The sequence below is a fragment of the Balaenoptera musculus genome, chromosome 2, assembly GCF_009873245.2.
Source record: "Balaenoptera musculus isolate JJ_BM4_2016_0621 chromosome 2, mBalMus1.pri.v3, whole genome shotgun sequence".
Taxonomy (NCBI): Eukaryota; Metazoa; Chordata; class Mammalia; order Artiodactyla; family Balaenopteridae; genus Balaenoptera; species Balaenoptera musculus.
In genome coordinates this window covers 45,460,650-45,467,052 of record NC_045786.1, presented here as the reverse complement: position 1 = coordinate 45,467,052, position 6,403 = coordinate 45,460,650, and the positions used below count along the sequence as shown (strand labels likewise).

Genomic DNA, 6,403 nt, shown 5'->3' with positions numbered 1-6,403 from the left:
AGACTGGAACTGAAACATAATTCTTTCTGGGATTTAAGCCTGCCAGCCTCTGAACTAGAACTACATCATTGGTCCTCTGGGTCACCAGCTTACTGGCTCACCCTGCGGATTTGAGACCTACCAGCCTCCATAATTGTGTGGGCCAATTCGTTATCTTTACACACACACACACACACACACACACACACACATACACACACACATAACCTATTGGTTCTTTTTCTCTAGAGAATGCTGGTAAGGCACCCAGACTGTGGTCCTGAAATACCACTTCCCACTAAAAAAACCCAGTACTCTTGGGAGAAATGGCTGATTCTAAGTCCTCAGTAAGGTAGGTGCACAATGAGTTTCATGCATCTCATCATATCAGATACCAAGAAAACTATCAAAAAGTACTAAGATCATGTCAAAAGGAATCAGAAGCCAACTTAAAGAGACCTCATTGACACTTTGTCTACAAGGATAATAATGGCAATAATTTGAAACATTTAAAAACATTTAAATCCATTGGTTCATAGAGACAAAAAATCTAATTGATCAACATTAGATGTGAATGGATAATGTGAATAAATCTTTATTTTAAAATCTGGTAAATAAAGGGAAAAAAAACTTGAATTTCCTTCTTTTGAAGTATAAGCTGATGAATAAGGAGAAACACTAAATGTAAAATATTCCTATATTGCAGTCCTAATGAAGTAATGCATCTCGACTTCATTCATTGCTAACATTATATGCCTCTTGATGGCAGAGTATAGCAGCACTATGAAATAGCATCAAAAATTATCAAACCTTATTTTGTTTCTGTCTCAGCCTATCAATAGTAATGCTATCAGCTAGGAATATCCGGGAGCATTCAACTTGGCCCATCGTGAGTCCCCATAGACATTTTGAATGCAGCAGCTGGACCAGCCCTTGTGATTCTTATTCTGATTGCAAGATGCCTGCAGACACCTCAGCAACAACCATCAGGGAACTTTGAAATGAACAAGATTTATTACTCACAGGTCCTGGAGGGTACACAGCATGCCTGGGGTCATACAACAAGGTCATGGGGGGAGAGAGAGAGAGAGAGAAAGAGAGCATGGACCTTGAAGTTGTGCCTTTACTGGGGTCAAGGGTGGGCTGCCTAGGGTTTTGTGGGTTCACTATTTAATTGGTGAATTTAAACCATAAGAGTGGGAATTAAAGTAGAAGAAAGGAAAAGCAGGGTCACCAAAAAGGTCAGTTATCTAGGTCATCCAGGACTTTCTGGAAGGAGAACTTCATGGGTGGGGTGGCCTGGCTCTTTACACAATGGCTAGTTGACAATGTGTTCATTCAAGATGAACGTCTTTGAAATGGATGCCTTTAATGTCAGGCACTTACATTACAATCCAAAAAAGCTAATTGTCAGGGCCTTATACTACAAACTGTATCTGAGAACACCTCTTTCCAATTACTATTTACAGAGAACATATTAAATGACACCAGTGGGATGCAGTCATTTAAATTCAGATGATCAAAAGATTTACAGGACAAAAACTCAGTTTCTTTAACTAATAAATTGAGACAAAAAATACAGATTGGAAACATACTAGCTTAAAAGTGATTTCAGACATATATTAACAATGAAATATGTGAACTTGTTTGGAATCTGATTCAAATTATAAACAAGAATGTTTATTACAAAACAATTAATACTAATATTAATCTTCATCTTGAACTCCCCAGCTTTCTTGTAGTACAAATCAAGGAAATAATTTTTCTTATTTTCAGCTGTAATGCTCCACTAAAATATACAGGTTAATTAATATGTTAATGTTGTCTGTTGCAAGTTACTTCAGATCTCTTTTTGGGAAAGGCCAGATGTAAATGATTAAGTAAATACTCAAACTGGGGTAGTCATAGGGTACACATATGTACAGCTTAATAAATCCCTATAAATACTGCCAACAGTGTCCCAGAGTGGATGAACTAATTTACACTTCTACTAGCAGAAATTGGTAGAAGCTAGGGAGAAATGGGAAAAGAAGCAAGACATTTGGGGCCCCAGGCCCCAGGAGGATGTGGATTTCAGAACTCCTAGGCAGTGTACATACTTGGTAGTAGTTGGTACTCAGAAGTTTCTCTCAACTGCATGAGTCCCCACAGAGGAGGGAAGACAGAGGAGAACAAGTGACAGCTCACACAGGAGGTGCCCCTCAGAACTTAGTTCCTAGTGGTATAAAGAATAGTATATAGCAGAGGTTCTCACCTGGGAGACATTTTGCCTCCCCTCAACCCACCCCCCAAAAATTTGACAATATCTAGAGACATTTTTGATTGTCATATTTTGGCAGGATTGGGAGGTACTACAGGCATCTAATTGTCAGAAGCCAGGGGTGCTGCTAAACATTACACTGCCATTGCTCTGCATCAAAGAAGTGTCCGGCCCCAAATACCAAGAGTGCCAAGTTTGAGAAAACGTGCATGTACCCTTGAGGGGTAGAATGAAAAGAGGCACAGGAGAGGCTTCTGGGGCACTGGTAATGTCAAGTTCCTTGACCTGGGTGCTGGTTTCATAATGATATTCAATTAGTAAAGATTCATCAAACTGTGCACTTGATATATGCACTTTTCTGCATATATATATATATATATATATATATATATATATACACACACACATATATATCTTAATTTAATAAAAGCAAAGAGTGTGTGCCTGACACTGCTGAGTATTTATATTCTTTATTCAAAACCCGATAATTTGGGTGCTATTATTTCTAATCTAGAAATGAAGAAATTGGGGCTCCAGGAAGATTAGTGTGTTGCCCAGACATACAGTAAGTTACCACCATAGTACCCAATCTTGGACTTGAACTTCTCTCTTTCTAGCTCCAGGTCACTGAGGTCACCCAAGCCAATAACAATCAAATGTTAATGAAAGGCAGTTGGAGGAAGGGAACTGGTTTTCATTTCGAAATAGTCCAAATCTGGGCTCAACCAGCCCTCTGAGTTTTTAAATCCCCCCTTTTAAATTGCCTGTTTTAGGACGTGTAAAATGTTTGCCACCTTTGAGTTAGGGAATTGACAGCTGTAAAAGAGAGAAAGTGAGGGAAACACAGATTAAATAAGGTAACAATTGTATAGCTTATCAGGACATTGGGAGAGAAGTGCAATACGATAAGGTTTAAAACTTTTTGTTTTTGAATTTTATTTTATTTTTTTTATACAGCAGCTTCTTATTAGTTATCTATTTTATACATATTAGTGTATAATGGCAACTTTTAGGACCACATGTGCATTGCATTCATGTTCCCACAGGACTATGAATAATCGAAATCTAGGCTGAAATCTAAGGGTTAGGAGAAAAGGGGGCATTAATTATTAAATGAATGAGACACTATTCATCTAGAAATCTTTCACAGGAACAGTCAATATGAATACTTGATAGGAATGAACAGCTTGACCAAGTTACCATTTATAAGAAACACGGGAAAGAGCTGTCAGGAGAACTTATCATTCAAAAGTCAATAGTTCTAAAATGGCTCAGACCTTACAGTATTCACCACCCCGCAACCTCCTAACCATGACTCCTTCAAAGTGGTTCATGTAAAATCAAGAACTGAAGCACAGATCAAAACCTTATGCCTAGACAGACCCTGCTAATTATGCAAAATATCTTTGTAATTGACTAAAACTATGATTTCAAAGTGCCTTGAATATAAATGACCATCAATAAATAGTAGCGACTGCGATGATTGTAACGGCCCAGAGTTTTAAAAGCAAATATACTACTATAAATTATGAAGCTTAAACTTGAGAATACTGAGTGAGAGGGGTTATCTGGAAAAGGTCCTAAGTTCTGCTTGCTATTTAAAATCAATATAGAAGATTCAGCGGTATTTCACAAAGCTCCAGTTTTCAGTTTAATTTGCTGGAAAAAAAATACAGACTGATTAGTTGAATTCAATTACTTTTTAAGCCCTTAATAGTGATAAATGCTCCTGGATCTAGTTTAAAAGAAGTGTCTGGTCAGTGGTCTGAAGGGATCAATGTTATGTGCTGACCTGTTTTAACATCTTTATTAATGCTTTGGAAGAGAAAAGAATATTCAGCACAAACATTTCAGGTAATTTTAAAATGGAATATATATAGTATATATATATACACACACACAGTACAGACAATATGAAAAAGAAGAAATATGATTTTTATATGATAGGGGCTTTTTTTCTACTCAGAACATTAAGCCAGGTAGCACTTGCACTTCTAAATTCCCTGGGGAAAAAGTTGCTGCACCTGAGGGCATCAGTATACATAGTCAAGGGCAAAAGTTTCAGAGTTTGAGACAACAGGTACCTGTGTCCCTCCCCTAGTAAGCTCAGCTCTGTCAGGGTTATGGCGCTGCATGACCAGAGAACCTGTCCCTGGCCATTGATGTCTGACACTTTCTCAAAGTCAGAGGCAGTGCTTCCCACTTCTTCTTTTTTTTTTAATCAGAAGCAAGAAAGTTTTATTAATTTCACAATTTATCAAACCAGAGTATTTCCTAATTAGTATTTCTACCAATTTGGAAATATCCTACTAACGTAAAAACTTACATCAAAAGGAGTTTTTATCTGACTGGTCAATTGCTGCCAGGCACGTTAATAGGAAAATATCTCTAGGGTAAAAATTAAAAGAAAGCTTTTTGTAGAATTTTTGAAATATTATAAAAGAAGAATTGAATTGAAATACTGGCACTGGTTTTAATGCCTGGGTATTATAGCAATACATACAAGAAAACATGAAGTCATTATACTTCCTACGCATGTAGTAGGTACTCAATACGTATTTCATTGTTTTGAAAATTCCTTTGAAAGCCTATTTCTGTTGTGCAGTATTTCACTATTGTTTAAAAGTTGAAGTCATATTTAACTTTTTTTTTGTTATTTCACAGATGTTATTGTTAAAAACTATGGAACGCTTCACAAATTTGCATGCCATCCTTTCACAGGGACTGTGCTAATCTCTGTATCATTCCAATTTTAGTACATCAGTCTTTTTTTTTTTAATGTTTTATTTTTTTTAACATCTTTGTTGGAGTATAATTGCTTTACAATGTTGTGTTAGTTTCTGCTGTATAACAAAGTGAATAAGCTATACGTACACATATATTCCCATATCCCCTCCCTCTTGCATCTCCCTCCCACCTTCCCTAGCCCACCCATCTAGGTGTTCACAAAGCACTGAGCTGATCTCCCTGTGCTATGTGGCTGCTTCCCACTAGCTATCTATTTTACATTTGGTAGAGTATATATGTCCATGCCACTCTCTCACTTCATCCCAGCTTACCCTTCCCCCTCCCCGTGTCCTCAAGTCCATTCTCTATGTCTGCGTCTTTATTCCTGTCTTGCCCCTTGGTTCTTCAGAACCACTTTTTTTTTTTTAGATTCCGTATATATGTGTTAGCATACAGTATTTGTTTTTCTCTTTCTGACTTACTTCACTCTGTATGACAGACTCTAGGTCCATCCACCTCACTACAAATAACTCAATTTCCTTGCTTTTTATGGCTGAGTAATATTCCATTGTATATATGTGTCACATCTTCTTTATCCATTCAACTGTCGATGGACACTCAGGTTGCTTCCATATCCTGGCTATCGTAAATAGTGCTGCAATAAACATTGTGGTACGTGTCTCTTTTTGAATTATGGTTTTCTCAGGGTATGTGCCCAGTAGTGCGATTGCTGGGTCATATGGTAGTTCCAGTTTTCGTTTCTTAAGTAACCTCCATACTGCTCTTCATAGTGGCTGTATCAATTTACATTCCCACCAACAGTGCAAGAGGGTTCCCTTTTCTCCACACCCTCTCCAGCATTTATTGTTTGTAGATTTTCTGATGATGGCCATTCTGACCAGTGCAAGAATATACAATGGAGAAAAGACAAGCTCTTCAATAAGTGGTGCTGGGAAAACTGGACAGCTACATGTAAAAGAATGAAATTAGAACACTCCCTAACACCATACACAAAAATAAACTCAAAATGGATTAACAACCTAAATGTAAGGCCAGACACTATAAAACTTAGAGGAAAACATAGGCAGAACACTCTATGACATAAATCACAGCAAGATCCTTTTTGACCCACCTCCTAGAGAAATGGAAATAAAAACAAAAATAAACAAATGGGATCTAATGAAACTTAAAAGTTTTTGCACAGCAAAGGAAACCATAAAGAAGATGAAAAGACAACCCTCAGAATGGGAGAAAATATTTGCAAACCAAGCAACTGACAAAGGATTAATCTCCAAAATACACAAGTAGCTCATGCAGTTCAATATCAAAAAAACAAACAACCCAATCCAAAAATGGGCAGAAGACCTAAATAGACATTTCTCCAAAGAAGATATACAGATTGCCAACAAACACATGAAAGGATGTTCAACATCACTA

The 6,403-nt window shown here is 37.2% G+C and overlaps 1 non-coding gene across 1 annotated transcript; it reads right to left on the bottom strand.

The window, feature by feature from the left end:
• Window positions 1-4,915: 4,915 nt before the first annotated feature.
• Window positions 4,916-5,020, bottom strand: LOC118891413. The gene has a single exon (XR_005018992.1). It is a non-coding gene; the product is annotated as a U6 spliceosomal RNA (small nuclear RNA).
• Between the last annotated feature and the right edge of the window lie 1,383 nt (window positions 5,021-6,403).